Source organism: Thermobia domestica, chromosome 1 (genome assembly GCF_964235325.1).
Source record: "Thermobia domestica chromosome 1, izTheDome1.hap1.1, whole genome shotgun sequence".
NCBI classification, from domain to species: domain Eukaryota; kingdom Metazoa; phylum Arthropoda; class Insecta; order Zygentoma; family Lepismatidae; genus Thermobia; species Thermobia domestica.
In genome coordinates this window covers 15,662,982-15,682,295 of record NC_137454.1, presented here as the reverse complement: position 1 = coordinate 15,682,295, position 19,314 = coordinate 15,662,982, and the positions used below count along the sequence as shown (strand labels likewise).

The following is a 19,314-nucleotide window of genomic DNA, read 5'->3' as shown; positions in this document are numbered from 1 at the left end:
TTGGAATAAAGGACGCCTTTACTGCTCAAGTTTTATATTTATATATACGAATAATTTTTATTATAACTTTCCTTTTTTGTAAGGAATAAAATAAATTTTTTTTTCTGTTTCCGGAAGTGGAATCCTATATACCAAACTTTCGTTTAACGTTAAAAATATAAAAGAAGTCCTACATGCGGTGCAAGGTGAGGACTGGTCATCGCCCTTCGCAAAATGCGTAGTTAACCCTTCCTTTTAAAGTAGGACATAAAATCCGAAGGGATTCCTATCAACCCGGACAGCAAATGGTCCAGCAAATAAGCTTTGGGCAGAAAAAGGACTCCTTATTTTTATTCATGAGTTGCTAACCTTATAGTAAGTCATTCTTCAAACATATCTGTTGCGTATTGAGGAAGGTCGCTTTCATTGTACTGAAATCGTATCGTAAATAACTTAAATTTATGAAGGAATTTGGAAGTTCTTTGCAGCAGTTGTTTAGGCTTTTTTCTTATTTTTCCAAAGGTACTAAATTCTGGTTAACTTTATACATAAACTGATTTCTCTTTCTTTCTTTCTTTCTTTCTTTCTTTCTTCTTGTTTCTTTTTTCTTCGAAACTTTCATAGATTACAATTCTATTAAGGCAAAAACTTAAGTTATCTACAACACTCGGTTTGTTATAAATTAGATTTGTATTAGATAGATATAACGGTGACACCGTATGCTTCAATCAAGATGCTACAGACATAAGTTTGAATCTATCTGTTAAAAACTAATAAATGAACTATAAACTAACGTTAATTACCTACTTCGCTGGGTTAAAATATGAACAATTAGTAATACGTTCTCTTTGTCAGTCATTTTTTTACTATTACTGAGGGGCTTTCGGATATTGGTCACTTTTAATCTTTCTTATACATATCTCCCTCCTTCCCCTCCCCCAAGTTGCAGGGCTGAATTTTGATTTAAACATCGGAAGTGTCACCATTCATCTCAGGGACCCCGAAAACTACGTATTCAACACTAATATCAATCATTTTAAATATCTCCCTCTTCGCCCTCCCTTAAGTTGCACCGTCAAAATGAAATGGTAAAAATCATCCCAAACCCGAACCTCGTATATGTTAAAAATTTGATCAAGATCGGTCTGGTGGTTCAAGAGTTGTTAAATCATAAACATGTCACTTTCGTTTTTATTTATAAAGGTAGATATCAACAGCAACATTGGATATTCTAGTTGATCTACATGTTCTAAAAATGCCACTTAATATAGAAATTATCTATATTAAAAAGCCAATTAATAGAGCAACCTACATTATGCTTTGTTTTTTGCTTAATTATGCTATATATTTTTCCAAATTATGCTTTATTATGCTTTATTGTTAATTTCAAACATTGTTTAACATAAATCATGTATAATGTGTAATATTTACTATACATTAAATATTCTAAATATCTTGATCTATTTATTAATATTTTATGGAACCATTTCTTTCATATTTAATTGACTTTCTACTTAATGCACTTATTAAAAAAATATGCTTTTCTCGAGTCATTATTTTTTTGGGGTCACTTGTGTGCCCCTTAGAGGTGCATATATGCAGAAAGGGAAAGTAAAAGATGCCACCAAAAGTGCTCAAGTTCAAGAGGTACACATGTGGAGTTCTTTTGCACTTTTTGTACATTTCGAATCATCATACATAACTGCACAGTTACACTTAGAATAAAACTATTGTTTATTCATTGTTGACGGAAAGTTTTCTTCTTCTTTTCCTTTTTTCTTTTCTCCACTTCAAAGGATTACACCGAAAAGTTTACAGAAATAAAAAAAAATAAGCTTATCATTGTTGCATTGTTATGTTCTCAAAGGTTTTGCACTGTAAATATTGGTTAAAATTATTAATACAGTACGTTAAATGTGCAGTTAAACAGAATTTTCCAAGAATTGTGCTATACATTTTAAATTATGCTTTATTTTCCAAAATTATGCTTTATTATGCTTTTAAAATTAGTTTCTTCTGGACCCTTAAACAACCACAACCATGTTGAAGGTACCAACCATATGTCTATTATGCTTTTTATGCTTTGGGGTTGCCCTACTAATTAATAAAAAAAGTTGAATTTATATGGTGATTTTGAAAATCTCTTGAACTTGTACTGGCGCTATGTTGATGTGTCTTCTTCACTCTCTTATTTAACTAGTGGTTTTCTTATTATTTTTAAGTAACTAATAAAATCATAACTTCTATTGCCCAATATACAATAATAGGAAGATCAGTTGGGTTGTTGAATCTAGTTTCGATTTACCATTGTTGCTTTTCTTCCAAACGGGGAAATACCAGAATGACATCTCAAATACGTTCCTGGTATTTTATTTTCGTGAAGTATTTCTCTCTCCAAAATACTGAGTGCAATCTCCTATTCTTAATACCTTTATGACAGCCTGCCAATAAAAGAACATAACGGAATAACGGGGCAAAGCAACGGAATCCTGTCTAAATTCTTGTGTATTAACAACGGCAGTTTTCACAATTATTTTGTACGTTTTTACCATTATGGTCTTCAGAATTAACCAGAGGGATATGGTAGGGGGTTAGCGTTCATGAGCCTCAATCAGGAAGTACCGAGTTCGAGTCTTGCATTCGGCTATTTGACAGATTCTTTGTAGAGCTCTTTGTCGTCCCATCAAGTGAGTGCTGTGATAGTATTTTGTTTCTTTTCGCGAAGTATTTCTCCCTCCAAAATACTGAATGCAATTGCCTATTCTTAATACGCGCATCTTCATGATAGCACATCAATAAAACAATACAGCGGTAGAACAACGGAATCCTTTCTAAATTCTTGTGTATTAGCAACTGCAGTTTTCATAATTATTTTGTGTTTTTTTTCTTTTTTTTACCGTTGTGTTCTTCAGAGTTAACCAGAGGGTTAACATTTATCGTCCGCAATCAGGAAGTGTTGGGTTCGAGTCTTGCATTCGGCTATTTTGACTGAAATTCTTCGTAGAGCTCTTTCTCAGTCCCATGAAGTGAATACTGTGATGGTATTTCAATTTCGCGAAGTATTTCTCCCTTCAAAATATCGAGTGCAGTTGCCTATTCTTAATACCTTTATGACAACCAGTTAATAAAACAGCATAGCGAAGTAACTGGTGGAGCAATGGAATCTTGTCTAAATTTGTGTGTGTCACAACAACTGAGGTTTTCAACATTATTTTGTATAGCTTTTACCATTGTGTTCTTCAGAATAAACCAGAGGGTTAGTGTACATGATCCGCAATCAGGAATTACCGAGTCTTGCATTCGGCTGACCATATGTACTGATTTTCGCAGCACAGTACTGTACACTCATAAAAATAAAGCAGTTTGTCATTCGTCAAAGCATTTGGAGTTGTGTTAAATTCCTGGAATACTTTTGTTCAGTACTTTTCTTATTAACAAAAATGAATGATTAACTTAGGTTAGCGTTAAATGAAATAAGGACATGTGTATTGCCGACGCAGTAAACTATCATATACTATTATGGTTGTGTCCTACTTTTCGTTTGTCAGAATCTGACCCTAGGCTATTTTGACATTATAGGATCTACAGATAACTCGTAGTCAAATTTCTACCGAAATTGTTTCCGACGATTGATCGTTAATATTTTCGGTGCAAAAATAGAGTAGTTTAATAATTGACTTCCTATTTCAGCTCCATTTGACAATATTTTGACATTCAAGAAATTAAATTAAACACTCAATTTATTGTGATATAAACGGTATTACGTTTATACGATCTAATTTGACCCATCTCCACCCCATTTCCGAATTAAACAAATTAGCATGTCTAAGATGAGTGAATCTCACATTGTAACTATCTGTGGATACGTAACTGTAATTTACTTGGGAGATTATTTAGGAAAAAAAAGTAAAAAAGAAAAAGAACCATTTCCGCGATCCAAGAATTTGAATGGTTAAAACCATAATACAGTATTACAAAGTTGGTATATCATTCCGAATTGGATCGAATAGACAGAGCAAAGGATTCATTGGATGATAATTGTTTCTGCGGCGAAGAACATAAATATCTCCTTACTCATTAAACCAAAGTTGCCAACCTCAGAAAACGAAATTATCGATTCCATCTTTAAAATTATCGTATATTACAAGAAATTATCGTATACTCGTTATGCACTTGATAATTATGGAAACAAGTATAATACTACTACTAATAGGAATAATATACAGTAAAAGTATCTATAGTGCTGCCAAAATGTCTTGAGCCGTGGCAAAAATGCGAACTAAAGCTCACACCCTTCAGACACTCACACGTTGAGCCAATGAGGGTTCAGTTGTTGCTAGGAGACAGAGCCTTAGCAAAAGGAAGTAGAATTCCTTTAGCCGATAGCAGCGCTTGGAACGGAAGACAGAGGTGTCAAATTAATGTGGTATATCTATAGTAGTCTTTAGTTTCGAGCTCCCAATCGCCGTCATTGTCCTCTTTATCAACACTACTCTGAACAACAAAAATATTTCCACCCCCTTGTAAACGTAATTGAATTTAAGGATTGGGTATAGTGTTGCCCATTTGCCAATTCTCAAATAGTTATTGATTTATTTTAGCGGGATGACTGTTAAAAACCCCGGTGTGTGTTTTATAATTATTTAATATCTACAGTCTATTTGCATATTCAAATACTGCAAGAGCCGCGGTGGCTCAGTGGTAGAGCATTCACCTCTGGCGCTTGGGGTCTCGGGCTAAAACCCTGCTCCCGCCAAGTGAAGTTTGTGGTGGACAAACACCCGGTGTGCGTGGGTTTTCTCGGAGTTCTCCCGTTTCCTCCCACTTTCTTCACTCCGCCATTTCATTCATCTCTCATCATCACCGTCTCCTTTAGCCTAACCGACAAAGTAGGACGTACAAATCAAAAATTTCATTTCATTTCATTTTCAAATACTGCAAAAAAGTATCCGTTCTAAAATTATCGTATATCTATCTATTATTGTGGAGCTTCTTCGTGTCTAAGCGGTTAGCGTACGCGCCTTCGGAGTGGGAGACCCGGGTTCGATTCCCGGCAGGAGCTCATGTGGTTCGGATTCCACGTTAATCAGTAAGTCCACGTCTCATATAGCCTCGCTGCTGAAAGAGCCGCTAAACTAAAATCAACTCAACTCAACTATCTATTATTGCAAGGGCATTATTGTGTATAGCATTAAGGCGTAGATTATCATATATGGCGTTAAATTATCACATGGTTGGAAAACCTGCAATAAACGAACTAGTAAGTTACAGCTTAGTTTTATTTAGTGGTGGCTCTTGGAGGAAATTATATCAGTAAGAAAAAAATATATTTTATGGATAACCATTCTAAGGATAGAGATTTTACCTAATATTCTAATCCTTAAATACAGGAATTAGAGCCTTAGGTAAAGTTCCTTTCCTTTGTGGGTTAAGAAAAATTTCAACTTTTTACCGATGTGGTTTCACGCAGGAGTTTTTTTCTGTTTTTATTGTAGATTCTTCATGCAATATTAAAATATTTTCCTAGAAATGTGTCCTCTCGTGTTTGGAAATAATGAACTAATTTCGAGAATGAGTAATTAACAGAAATCCTGGTTTTAGAGTTTTTTTTTTTTTTGTTTTTTTTTTAGTTTTTATTTATATAAAATAACCAACCAAGAGCAACAACTGGATTAAAACAATCTGGCCTTTTAAGAAAAATCGTAACAATTTCCGTAAATAGGTTTCGTTACTGCATGTTTTTTGTTTCGTTCAAGTGCAGAGGTCATTAGGTTCTCTTCCATGTTGGTAATATTACACACTCTTTGAGAGAAAAGACAAATGCGAGAACAAACCAGATTTTTTTTCTTTTTTATAATGTGAAGCTGTTGTTCTTTGGCTTAAGAGTCAATTGAAAAGCGTTGTCCGTGCGTCGGACAGAGAGAGAGAGAGCCCAGACCGGGAGAGTAGAGTCAGCCGACGCCGAATGTTGGAAGAGGAACTGGTTTGGGGTCAGCAAGTGTCGATGGAACCTGCCTGGCCGCTCGCTGGAACGTGTTCTGCAATCGAATCGAGTCGACAGGATAACAAGCCTCATTTCTTATTCTGTGCAGCCGCAGCATCTTTTCAGGATTTGTTGTCCTCCAGTGTCCCCTTCTGATTGGACTTGAGAAACCTCAGGAACTTAAGTTCATTTGACAACATTTTTCTTCTTCTTTTTTTTTTATCCCAATGGTGGTCCATTTCCCTTGTGACGATTTCCGTCTATGTACACACTGGCGCTTCTGTAGGTTATTTATTTACGAAACACTGGACAAAATCCTTAGCTTTTCAACTAAACGTAAGAACATAAATTGCTTCTAAATTCGCGTTAGTACAAGAAACTTAACAAATCACACTGACGCTAAAGGATGTTTATTTGCTGTTTATCGTTTCGTTTTTTTTTTATTTGGAATTTATTGCCAGGTCTTATTTCAGAATAGAATTAAGCCCCAAAATTAGTTTTAAGAGTCATAATCTCTCCCCAATTGTAACAACTGCTAGGATTTACGAAACTTTCATTTAAAGTAACAATCATAAGATAAAATTTATTTTTCAAGAATTACTCGTACCTACATACGTTTGACTGACAGCCATAAGATTTCTCATATGAATAGAATTCACGAATGTTTAAGTGGGTTCTGTTCTCACTTTGAACTGAGGGTCCACGTTCCACATAGCTTTAGCGGTGAAAACAAACATTATCTTACAAATCAACTGAATGAAATAAAGGCGAAACAGTGGTTCGAATCCAACCTGAACTGTAGATCCTGTCTCATGTAATCTTAATGCTGGAAAGGGACATTAAAAGCCTCATCAGCCAACTAATTGAAGAGGTTAATTGATCCATAAGTTATTGATAAGAGAAGATGTATGAAGTAGGTAAATTTTATTGTCTCCTTTACATACGAGAGTATTTCCAAAAGATTCCGCCCTGACACTGAAATAATATTCGCGCCACTGGTAATAAGCCCACTGAAATATCGTGCCACTGATGATAAGCCCACGGGAATATCGCGCCACTGGTTATAAACCCAGTGGAATATCGCGCTACTGGTAACAAATCCACTAAAATGTCGCGTACTGGTAATAAGCCCACTGAAATATTGCGCCAGTAGTAACAACCCACTGAAACATCGACCACTGGTAATAAGTCCACTGAAATATCGCGCCACTGCTAATAAACTCATTGAAACATCGCCCCACTGGTAATAAACTCATTGAAATATCGCGCCACTGGTAATAAGCCCTCTGAAATCGTGCCACCGGTAATAACCTCACTGAAATATTGCGCCACTGGTAACAAACCGTTCGTGACCATCTATGGAAGAAATAATGTTTCAGTTTCATCTGTCCAGATGCGTCAGTCCGTTGGGGCCATCGTTAGAGTCAATCACTGTGCGCTGAGCTCGCATACTGCATGACAATGCTCCCCCCCCCCACACACACGGTTGTTGTGGGCTAGTATGGGTTAAGTATAAGCTGTAAGGTGGGTGCTTAACCTCCTGAAAGTCACAATCATGCAACTGCAGCCTTGGCAACAAGAGAAGCGTGGACTGGAGCATTGTCATGCAGTATAAGATCGCAACACACAGCGGACTAATTCAAATGACCTTCTCCAACGAACTGACGCAGCTAGATAGCTGAAATTGTTATATTATTTCTTCCATAGATGGCACTAGTTGCCACGATTGGTTTGTTACCGGTAACGTTATATTTCAATATCAGTCCGGAAAGTTTTGGAAATACCCTCCCTCGTATATGTTTAATTTTCCTTCTTCGTTACTCACTAAAATAATCTTGTAGGAATATTCATGGATTAAGAGAACGCATTGAAAACCACATTAAATTTAGTAAACATTGCTCTCAGACACGTATCACACCAACATTTCTGTTTAAAGGAGTATTTTTTAGAAAGTTACGAAAACAACCTTTGATAAATTAGTCTCTAGAGGAGTTGTATGTAAATGAGTGTCCAGAAGATCCACAAAATATATTATACATCTAGTGGCATTGTTATATGTAGGTACAAAGAGTAATTCTTCATATTTATTACCTACACAACAATTAGTGTCTGAGAGTCAAATTTAAACCACAGGGGTTAAAGTTTCTTTGTTCAGGTCTGTCATGGTATAATCTATAATAAGTAAATGAATAAATAATCTAAATAAATAAACAAATAAATAATCTATTCTAAGAAATAATCTCTTCTATTCTAAATAAAAAATCTATTTTATATAAATAAATAGATAATGTAAATCTATAATAAGTAAATAAATCATCTATTTTAAAACTAAAATAAATCTATTCTAAATCTATAATAAGTGAATTAATAAATAATCTATTCTTCAAGAAGGAAAAATGAGTGAAGATGCTCATCTCTGCCACAGTCAGTTCCAAATGAGTATCTCTCTTCACCATGCTGGCTGGCACCGAGAAATTTTCGTTGGGGGGAATCCAACCTTTGTGCTGGGGGACCAATGCTACAAACCACTGCGTATATGTGCACTCGAAAAAGACGATAAATAATTATAAAAATACTTCTACCTATATTTTCAGAAAAAAAAATGATAGAACTAGCTTGTTTTTATAAGAGAAAGAGTACAGATGAAGTGTAAGATAAAAATTTCACGCTACACCCATCATTTATTTCCCTCTTAAACAAATATAGTTTTATTGAGAATATGAACAAATGTATTTTTAATTACGAAGTTCATTTTGGAGGGGGCCCCGGACCCGGTGGACCCCTTCCCCGTGGGAGGACCCCCTTCCCTCTTCACATTTACGTTCTCAACATCACTTGCCGTTTGATAATGTTGACAACCCACGACCTCAGAGGCTGATGACATGGAACGGTGTCCTTCAGGAAGCAAGCGGTACCTGCAATATCTAATATAGGATTTTTTGACTCTCTCTCTCTGTCCATCCATATGAGAGTGACAGTATGCAGTAAAATCACGCGGCACACATCAATCACTTCTTATGGGCTGAAAGATGCCGCATGCAAGATAACGGGTAAGGAAGCATTTCTACCTGCATCTAAACGGACAGGCGTTTTTGTTCTTCGACAATGGAAACAAAGAAACGTGTTGCTGCATATGCGTTATGTCTAATTGGATATTCTCAAGTTGTCATGTTGTTTATTGGTAGAGACCTGCAAAAGTATGGATATTCGTGCTAATATAGCTTTCTCCGGATATAATTTTTATTTCATTTTGGGATGGCGGATAAAGTTACAGATGTTTGATGAAAACTACAAGAATTTTCGTGATCATTCTTCGAAACATTATTAATAATTATTGACTTATATTAAAATGTGATTATTCTTTTCGGACAATGGGTTAGTACCTAATGTATTTTGAATTTATTTAACAGACAGCGTTATCAAAGTTGACAATTTTCTTGTGAATATGCGAACCTATAAATTGAAAGTACTTACTGAAATTCGCGCTCTGCATAGATTTAGACCTATTTCTATTTAATTTGGCATAGTTGAATCAAAATTGTAAGTAATTGTGTTTAATATTTATCTGTATTTGATGGCATCATAGGTTCACAAAACTACAAACAAACAAAAAAAAAAAAATCAAACCACCTAGCGTAACAGCTCATTTTGTGGGTCTGAGCTGCTCCAACGCCATCTGTTAGCGACCGGCTTAGTGGCGAACACGTGGTCAGTGCGCTGTGTCGTCTTGTCTTTAACAGGTGTATCAGGAGATTTCTAGACCTAGTGACCGTCACGTGACTCCCCAGTTTGCCTCACGACGCTCGGTGGACGCCGAAAATTGGGAAACACCGGCCGGGAATCGAACCCGGGACCACGTGGACGTGAGTCCAATGCTTTAACCACTAGACTACGGTTCACCCTAAACTACTGTGTGCGCAATTAAAGATGGCTTCTGACAGTTGGGTAGAGCACGTGGAGTATTGGAGGCGCTGTTGCCAGACGCTCCGCAACAGAAACAACAGCTCTGACGACAAACTTAAGACGTTTAAGAAGTCGTCTCAACTACCGGCAACAGCGCGGTCAGCGACCTTCGTTGCCTAGCAACAGCGTGCAAGAATACTGCTGTGATTGGCAAGCAATCCTCCCTCTCGTTTTGTTTACAACATGTGCAACTAACTATCCGTCAGAGGCCATCTTTCAGTAACTCGATAGTACAAACAAGGGATTGACAATTATTATTAGGGATGCGCACGAGACGAGTCGAGACATTATTTTCCTGACAAAATTCGAGTCGAGACACGGCTCTTCCAATAGAAAAATATACATTTTTCGAGTCGAGACATCACTTTTACAGCACATTTTCGAGACGAGACAGCCACAAATCTTGTCTCGTGCGTATCCCTAATTATTATGTTAGAAACTATTTTTCAATTGATAGTAGGCCTAATTATAGAACAAATAATGTGTTATCTCATTATCTGCGGATGCGGGTACGGATGCAGACAGAAATACTGCGATGCTGTTGTGGATGGAAATATTACGGATATTTTACATTGACACAGGCCTCTACTTATTGGAGTATATTAAGCGGGAAAGCGACTTGAATTTTGTCAGTTCTACCAATCTGGGTGGTACTTACAATCAGTGGCGTACACAAAGGAGGGGTTTCGAGTTTTAACTCCAACTTCAACAAGGTATTATGAAAATGCACAAATTTACCATATTAAAATGTACATACAAAAATACTGTAACGATATGAATTTGGAAGCTTGCACTCCCCCCTGGAGGAAATTTTGCCGTACGCCACTACTTCCAATTATATTTCCTGGTTGACTGCCTTTCAACATTGAAACTAAATTTAAAATCTGGGCAAAAATCAGTCAGGTTAGTGGCTGTGCGTTTCTACCTGAATTTCTCGGTCACTAAACGAGACATTATCACTCACTAAACTATCTTCTTAGTTGTTTATAGATTTTCTGCGCTTTTTTTTTTTTTTTTTTTTTTTTTAGATAAAATATGTTGTTAAAGTTAGGGAACAGGGTTGAACTTTCAAGTATTTTCTAATCTGAAGAGAAATTGGAACTTATGCGTCGTTCCACATATATATACAAAGTAAGAAAAAGTACACAGAAAAAAATGTCGTCTCATTACTCATAATAAAATTGTGTACAACTTAGTTTGTTTACTGTCAACAATATACCAGAGCACGTAATCCACTTTCCCTCCTATTGTGTACATATGTTAATAAAACTATTAGAAATTGCAGCTGATGTCCAACTGCAAATGTCACGATTTGTTTTTGTTTGGATTTTTTAAAAAGAATTTAGAGGCAGAGGTTGTAGTTAAGGAAACAGAGCGACGCTAAGAAGACGCTTCGAGTAGTCTTAACCTAATACTTTCCACTTTCATTTTATATATTAAAAAGATATATTAATTAAATTTGTTTTGTGTATCATGGCGTCATAAAGTTAAATGTAAGTTATTATTTTGTGTAAATGTGTGAGTGAAAAACTAACAAACTCTTCTTCAGAGCTGATGATTGATAAATAGTCATTTTATGAGTTTCTTACAATGAGCTAATTCGGTCATTAGAACCAACTAGTAAGAGACATTCTTACTCATTTTGTTTTCAATATAAAATTCGGTCTATTTTTCGTTCTAAAATATCAATTTCTGAACAGAAAAAAGATGTCAAAAGGCACGAATTTTAAATTGAAGTGTTTCTGAATTCTGATCAGGGCAGTGGCGTAGGGAAGGGGGGCCCAGAGTGGCCGCCGCCTCCAAAAGAGTTCAGACAATGTACTTTGGTACTTTGATGTTTGTAATTTTTTTAAATATATTTTTATGTTTATATATTTTTTTGTTTGTAATTTTTCTATATGTACCTATAACAGCACTTGCAACCCCCCCAAACACACATCCTGGCTACGCCACTGGATAGTGACGTACGCAGAAATTTATTTCCTGATTTTGTTATTAACTTCATGTAGAAGGTATCAGAATCCTTCCGCGGCTCAAGAGGTCCGTGCAGGGTGTGATATAACAATATGAGACCATATTTATTATTGGAATATAGAGCGCTTACCTCTGGTGCTTAGGGTCCCCGATTCGATGCACATCAAGTAAATTTATGATGGACAGCATCATATCCGTGGGTTTTCTCGGATTATTCCCGTTTCCTCCCACATTCACATTCCACCAATTCTTTCCTCATCATTCACTTGCCTTTATCATCCGTCTCCCTTAGCCTAAAGGACATAACGCGGGACGTTAAACTGTAAGATTTTATTTCATTTCATTGTCATTATTGGAATATATTGTGTAATGGCTTGGATATATTTAAACACTGATAATTGATCTTAATTTTTACCAATTATAGTTTTTATACTATGAATCAGGTAACATTAGTGTTTGACATCCAAACCTTGAGTGAAGTAATGTTGCTCATGACACTTCTCGCTTTATCTCCAAAATTAGTCGAGAATTGCCATGAATTCGATTTTGATTTGATTTGATTTCATTTCATTTTTTAAGTTTATTATCCCTTTCAGAAGCAAGGCTATATGAGACGTGAACCTACACCTGAACATGGAATCCGAACCTCATGAGCTCCATCCGGGAATCGAATCCGGGTCTCTGACATCAAAAGCACATACTTAGTCACGAGGGAGTTGGTAATGAATTCGAGAACTATCTTTCGAATTTTAAAAAATGTCATTTTTCGTCTCGCAAGCTACACTAACACCCATTCAAGATTTAAAAAAAAAAAAAAAAACAATGAGTTACATAATGTGTCAATAGTATATTTGAAGATGAATTGATGTATTCGCCATTATAATGGATGTATCAAAAGTCCGGGACCATTGATCAATACCGCTATAAGTAAAGATATGGGAAAAAAAATTAAAAAAATTAAGTTGTTGCACATATGTAGTTTTTAATCCAAAATGGTGCATTGTTTCCATCACATCAGGCGTTTGCGCTCCACACTGGTAAGGCGCCCTATTTTAATTTAAAAAATCAACGTTGCCAGTATACCTATTTTATTGGACTCTCACCATAAAAACAATACAAAGTTGTTGAGGTATGGATTTGTCATGTTCCATGTTCCCTCACCCTCGGAGTCGGAGTATGCTCTAACCAGGGCCGCACCTACACAATTTGCCGCCGCGTGCACTGACATCATTTATCTTCTCTTTTCTTCAGAAAGAGCAAATCTTAAAAGCCAGGATTTTAAGTATGCTACCCCATTATGAACAACGGAGAGGAGAGAAATAGCATTTGCACTCAGAAAGGTCTAAACACTAAAAATACAATCTCGTTGTGTGTGTTATATTTTTCTTTTAATAATAATCTATTTTGTTAGTGAAAGATAAAGCAAGCACACCTGTAGAGGAAAGATTGTAATCCTTTTTTTATAGAATTCAATATCGAACTTCAATCTCAATATATCAGTTTGCAATTCCAGCGCAATTAAGTCTTCTATCTTTATTTGTTAATTTTCCTTCTACATTTGTTAAAAATTTGTTTCCACTTTCAATGTGAATTTGTTCGTGACAAAGACCAAACTAGTTTTCATATCAAAACTGTGATAACTAACTAAATGGAACAGGTATTCGCTACTGTTCAAAAATTGAGTTTCTTGTATTTGACAACAATCTAGCAGTTCATGCTGGGATTTGTTTGACCATTTGCTTTAGCACTGTCCAGGTAACCTAAAACTAATGCGACCTAAACCTGATTTATGACTGTAGTATTCAAATAGAAGGTTAGTTTAGTAAATTTAGCTACAATCATAAAGTCTGTTTCCAACGAGAAATATTTATTTTAAATAATATAGTTATGACAGATTTTGCCGCCCCTCGAAGCTACCTGCCCCGTGCAAATGCACGTGTTGCAAGTATGGTAGAGCCGACCCTGGCCTTATTGTTGGACATTTGTTTTCGTTAGTCGCTAATAAGATTTTATTTTGATTATATAGTATCTTCAGTAGAGAACAAAGATTAGATATAATTTTGCGTAACGTACCGAGAATTTGACATAATCTTGGTTAATTTTGTGTACCAAAAAAGAATGGGGAGGGGGAATAGAGAAGAAAAAAGAGAATTGCAGTTTGAATATGTTTTGTTTCTTTGTAAAAATAACGAAGACTTGTGTTTAAACCATCACGCTTTATTAACAATTTTTTTTTTGCTTTTATCTTTTCAGGTTCTGACCAGTGGAGGAACCAAACTCCAAAGGTTCGTATTATAGGTAAAGGTGTAAGTATAGGTTCGTATTTTCTAAAATTAAGAGTAATCTATTTCTAAACTTTTCTTGAGCTTCCTTGTGTCTAAGTGATAAGCGTATAAGTCTTTGGCGTGGGAGACGTGGGTTCAATTCCCGAAGGGACTTTATTTGGTTCGAATTCTACGTTAAAACTGTAGGTTCATGTCTCATATAGCCTCGCTGCTGAATGGGATGCTAAAGTGAAGTCAACTCTAATATTTTCTTTTAAAAACTTTTGCTATCCCGTATTCTTTTAAGATAAATTATAAAGCTAGAAATGTACATTTAAAAAAAGAACAATGAAATCTTTAAGTTGTATGTCCCACGCTTATGCCGGTTAGGCTAAAGGAGACGGTGATGATGAGAATTGAGTGAAATGGTGGGATGAAGAAAGTGGGAGGAAACGGGAGAACCTCGAGAAAACCCACGGTGTTTGTCCACCACAAAGTCCACACGGCACGAGATGGGATCGAACCAGAGACCCCAAGCACCGGAGGTGAACGCTCTACCACTGAGCCACCGCGCCCCCAAATGTAAATTGTGTATGACGTAATATTTGCATGGCTCTTCACAGAAGGTAGTATCAGAGAACTAATCCGAAAAGAGATCTTGCGTGTCTGACACGCTGGAGCCACCGCCTGTTCCGCAGTGTTTGTTATTCAAGGACAGATTCGCCTGAAACGCATGTGAACTTAGACGCGTGCGTGTTGTAAATGTTGCATAACCAACAAGGGGTGTGTTCTCTTAAAAGAAAAAATATGTGTTAATATTTGGAATTCAATTCGCATTAATATTAATTCTAAAAGGTCAGATATAAAGAACATATAAATTCCCATTTTGTTTCATTTAGAAATCAAATTAATGTATCTAGGCGTAGCCGGTTTGTATATTTGACATGTATCTAAGATCTGAATAAAACATGAAGACAGGTACTGAGGAACACAGATGAAAAATTCGTCAATCCTTGTGTTCAAGTTGTCATCTCGAAATTTCTTTCGTGAGGCTGAGATAATTTGTAGTAAGCTTCAAATAGGGTGGTTGATTTCAAAATTGTTCCAAGCGAATTTCTGTTATTTGCTTTCTTAAAAGTTATTAACCAAAACATAGTTAGGATGTGAAGTATCATTAGTATTAACCAAAAATCAAAGTAAGTTTCTGATGCTTAATTGTTGTATTAACCAAGAGTCAAGGTAAATTTTTGAGGCATAATTGTTGTATTAACCACGAATCAAAGTAAGTTTCTGAGGCATAATTGTTTATTAACCAAGAATCAAAGTAAGTGTCGGAGGCATAATTGTGTTATTAACCAAGAATCAAAGTAAGTTTCTAGGCATAATTGTTTATTAACCAAGAATCAAAGTAAGTTTCTAGGCATAATTGTTTATTAACCAAGAATCAAAGTAAGTTTCTAGACATAATTGTTTATTAATCAATAATCAAAGTAAGTTTCTGCGGCATAATTCTTGTATTAACGAAAAATCAAATTAAGTTTTAGATACCGTACTTAATTCTTGTAGTAACTAAGGATCTTAGTAAGTTTCTGAGCCTTTACGCTGTGGTGATTGGAGTGGTTATTTCCTGAGCTTCAACTTGTTATAGTAGGGAACAAGCGCAGCTTATTTTTATATTTCTTCCTGTTTCCATTTCCGACAGGACTATCATGAAAGAAAAAAAAAAGTACGAAAATCCACTAAAGAGATCAGAACAATTTAGATTTGTCTAATTGAAGGAGAGTATAAAAAGTAGGTTCGGATACCTAAAATTTTTCCAATTAGTGAACTAATGAAACAGGAAATTAGTCATTTTGTAGGCTGTTGGAAAAAAAAAAGAGAGGAACAAGGAGGAAGAATTAACCCCTTTTTGGGGATCAAATTTCCAAGTCAAAAAATGGGGTCACACACACAAGTATTTACCGAAGGCCATTATAATCGTATTTGGGTCAAAGAGTGAGTGAGAGAGAGAGAGAGAGAGATTGCAAAATGTCGCCGTCCCGTGGAGGGAATTTTCACTCCGCGCCAATGATTGCTTTGAGACCTTGGCTGCAATTATCACCGCATCCTCACATCTCTTGCGCACTTGCATTTAACCATTCGAAATATGGGCCATCTATCTCTTCACAACAAAAGCAATGACATAAGCTATACACTTCTTTTTTTAAATTTTCAATAAAAAAGAAACTACGTAAACAGGTAAACAATGTGATTACAAATGTAGTAACTGTAGTAACGCTGGTGTTAGTAACGAAGTATATTTATTTTAAGTTGTTGAGATAGACATATTTGTATGTAAATAACATGTTTTCATAGACGCGTAAAATCAGTCAACGGAACAACAGGAGATGCAAAATTTCTGTTTACTTTAAGTGTAATGTTCTCTTGCAGTACCAGGCCTATATGCGTCGCTATCTTATAACTGATTGTGGATCTGAGTACTTAGGGAATCGAACTCGAATATTCTGAAGTTTAAAGGTTTAGTCTCTTAATTTGCAATTTGCCATGTCCTTTTTTTTAATCATAGGAAGAGAAACTAGTCACGTTATCCCTGTAGTGGTCTCACATGACTACCAAGGATACGTGGACTAGAACCTTCCCTCATGCGGAGTACTGAGGTAAACAGGGCCAGAGAACGTTTTGTTTTGATCTCATTTACGTAACATCAGACTTCAAGCAGATAGAAATTCGACGTCTATAAGTTATCATAAGTAATCTGTATATACCATTTAGCATTCAGATTTCCCTACAGGATTCTCTGGGAGGCCAAAACTGGCACATTGCTTTTAAATTCTTTGTGCGTTCTTGAGACGTTATTTTCCTTTATAGGCTGCCTACTTTGTTTATTTTAAAGTATATTGTTTAAAAGAAAGAACTAAAGGTATGATGATAGAATCGTAATTTTCCTTTGAAATGATCTTTTACACATACAACTAATGTGAACATAATTTGCCAATGTTTGCAAAACAATTCGCTAATGCTGGTAAAGTCCTCAATGATAACAAATACTTTGAAATTTGAAAATATTTTAGATCAAAGCAAATAGCTTTTCTGTTCGATCCCTTTGTATGTGCAGTACCGTTGTTTGCTTGTTTCTTTAAATGTTGTACGCCGATTATATCCAATTGAATAAAGAAGGTAATTAATTGTATGAATAATGAAAGAATTGTGAAGTTATGTTAAACACTTATGCCCTAAGAGAAACTCAAATGACAGATATGTTTTATCTGTAGCAGCTATCTTCTTAGTCATTCTAAATACGTATGTCAGTCAACATTCTGTGAAAATTCTGCTCCGTGATTTTGAATAAAGGTTCAAAAAATGTCTCAGAAAACATACAAGTTGTTCTCAAAGATATCTCGTGGCACATGGCTTCCCCAGAATCCATATTTAAAATTGTTCAAATTCTCTCCAATCATGGTCAAGCATTTCTTGGTGGTTATGGATGAGAATTGAACGAAAAGTAACGAGACCAAATAGTTTTAGTGTAATAGACAATGAGTGGCCAACCTTTTTATATTTGAGGGTTACTTTTGGTTTCAGCAATGACTGGGGCCTATTTATCTGTTCACTAACCCACTATAGGGAATCATAGAATAGAATCATAGAATAGGGTGACCAGATTCTGACAAGCGAAAAGTAGGACACAAGCGTACTAGTATCTGATAGTTTACTGTGTTGGCAATATGCAAATGTCCTTATTTCATTTAACGTTGACCTTGAGTTAATCATTCATTTTTGTTAAAAATAAAAGCATTGAAGAAATTCAACACAACTCCAAATGCTTTGATGAATGACAAAATGGTTTATTTTTATGAACGTACACTGAAACTTTGTGTTGGGCTAATTTTTTAAAAATCGATTTTCGGAGCATGGGGCTACTTTAAGCAATGAGAGAAAATTTAGACCGGCATCAAGGAGTTTCTTCCTACCTTAGTTGGCATCACTGTTATAAGTAGGAAAATAAACTTTCCTATTTTAAGGATATCTCAACAAGCCCTTGTCAGTAAAAACAATATATTGCAAAACAGTGGTTTGTTGATTGTTCTCCATTCCTAATCTTTTGAGGAATGTTAAAAAAAACACAGTAGTTCATCATTTAGGAAAAGAGTGTGTGTGATTCAAAAGAATGGAATATTAGGATATTGGAAATAAGTTAACTCAGGACATTTTAAAAAAGAAGGGCATTTCTCGATTTTCTAGACGTCTTCGCAACACGCAGGGCAGCTCTTTGAAAAACAATACTCTCCTGAGGAAATCAGTACGTCTGGTCTATCATAGAAGAATGACGAGTGTTACAGACACTATGATACAGACTACTGTTGACTACCTCTCACAACTTGTCAGCCGACACGTTGGCCACTCCTATAATAGACTGATATCTGCAACTTATGCAACCCATTCTACACTTAGCTTCGTTGGGTTGCGTATTGCTTAGGATTGGAACCTATGATACAGACAGTATGATACAGACTATTTCGAACTGCCACTCACAACTTGCCGGCCGACGCGACACATTGGGCACTGCTGTAATAGACTGATATCTGCAAGTTATGCAACCCATTCTACGCTTAGCTTCGTTGGGTTGCATATTGCTTAGGATTGGAACCTAAGATAGAAATCGTAGATTCAATGTTTCTTTCCAAACACTGGCGAAATTACCCACTCTTCTATGCTTTTAAATTCCCTTTCTTATGTATTTTAGTATGTCTACAGTGCAATCTCAAACTACCAGCACGGGCTTTCTCTCCAAAGACATTTAAAACAACACTACCTACAATAACGATAACTTATCAAAATAAGTGTTGTTCCCCTTTCTTGCTCCTTAGTACACTTCTATCATTATTACTTTTTCGGGAAACGCAGTATTTTAGAGCTATTCGGGATGAAATCTGATAATTTTACCATGGTAATTTTAATTATATTTTAGGAGCTCGAAATGTACACATTCCATTCCATTGGATTTCAGTGAACATATTGTTGATCAGTGATAATGATTCGATAACGTATGGTATGTTATGTATGTTATCACGCCAAAAATTATAAACATCTGTTCAGCAGTACTTTTGTAATGCTGCTACAAATACAGGATTGCTTCAGTTCTAATTGCTA

General features: G+C 35.8%; 1 protein-coding gene across 1 annotated transcript in view; it reads left to right on the top strand.

Moving 5' to 3' along the window:
• Positions 1-19,314, top strand: part of sano (CABIT domain-containing protein serrano) — a 227,779-nt gene that overhangs the window by 78,953 nt on the left and 129,512 nt on the right. The window contains exon 2 of the mRNA XM_081754843.1: positions 14,153-14,184. The gene's annotated coding sequence lies outside the window, so the exon portion shown is untranslated. The remainder of the gene's footprint in view (positions 1-14,152; positions 14,185-19,314) is intronic.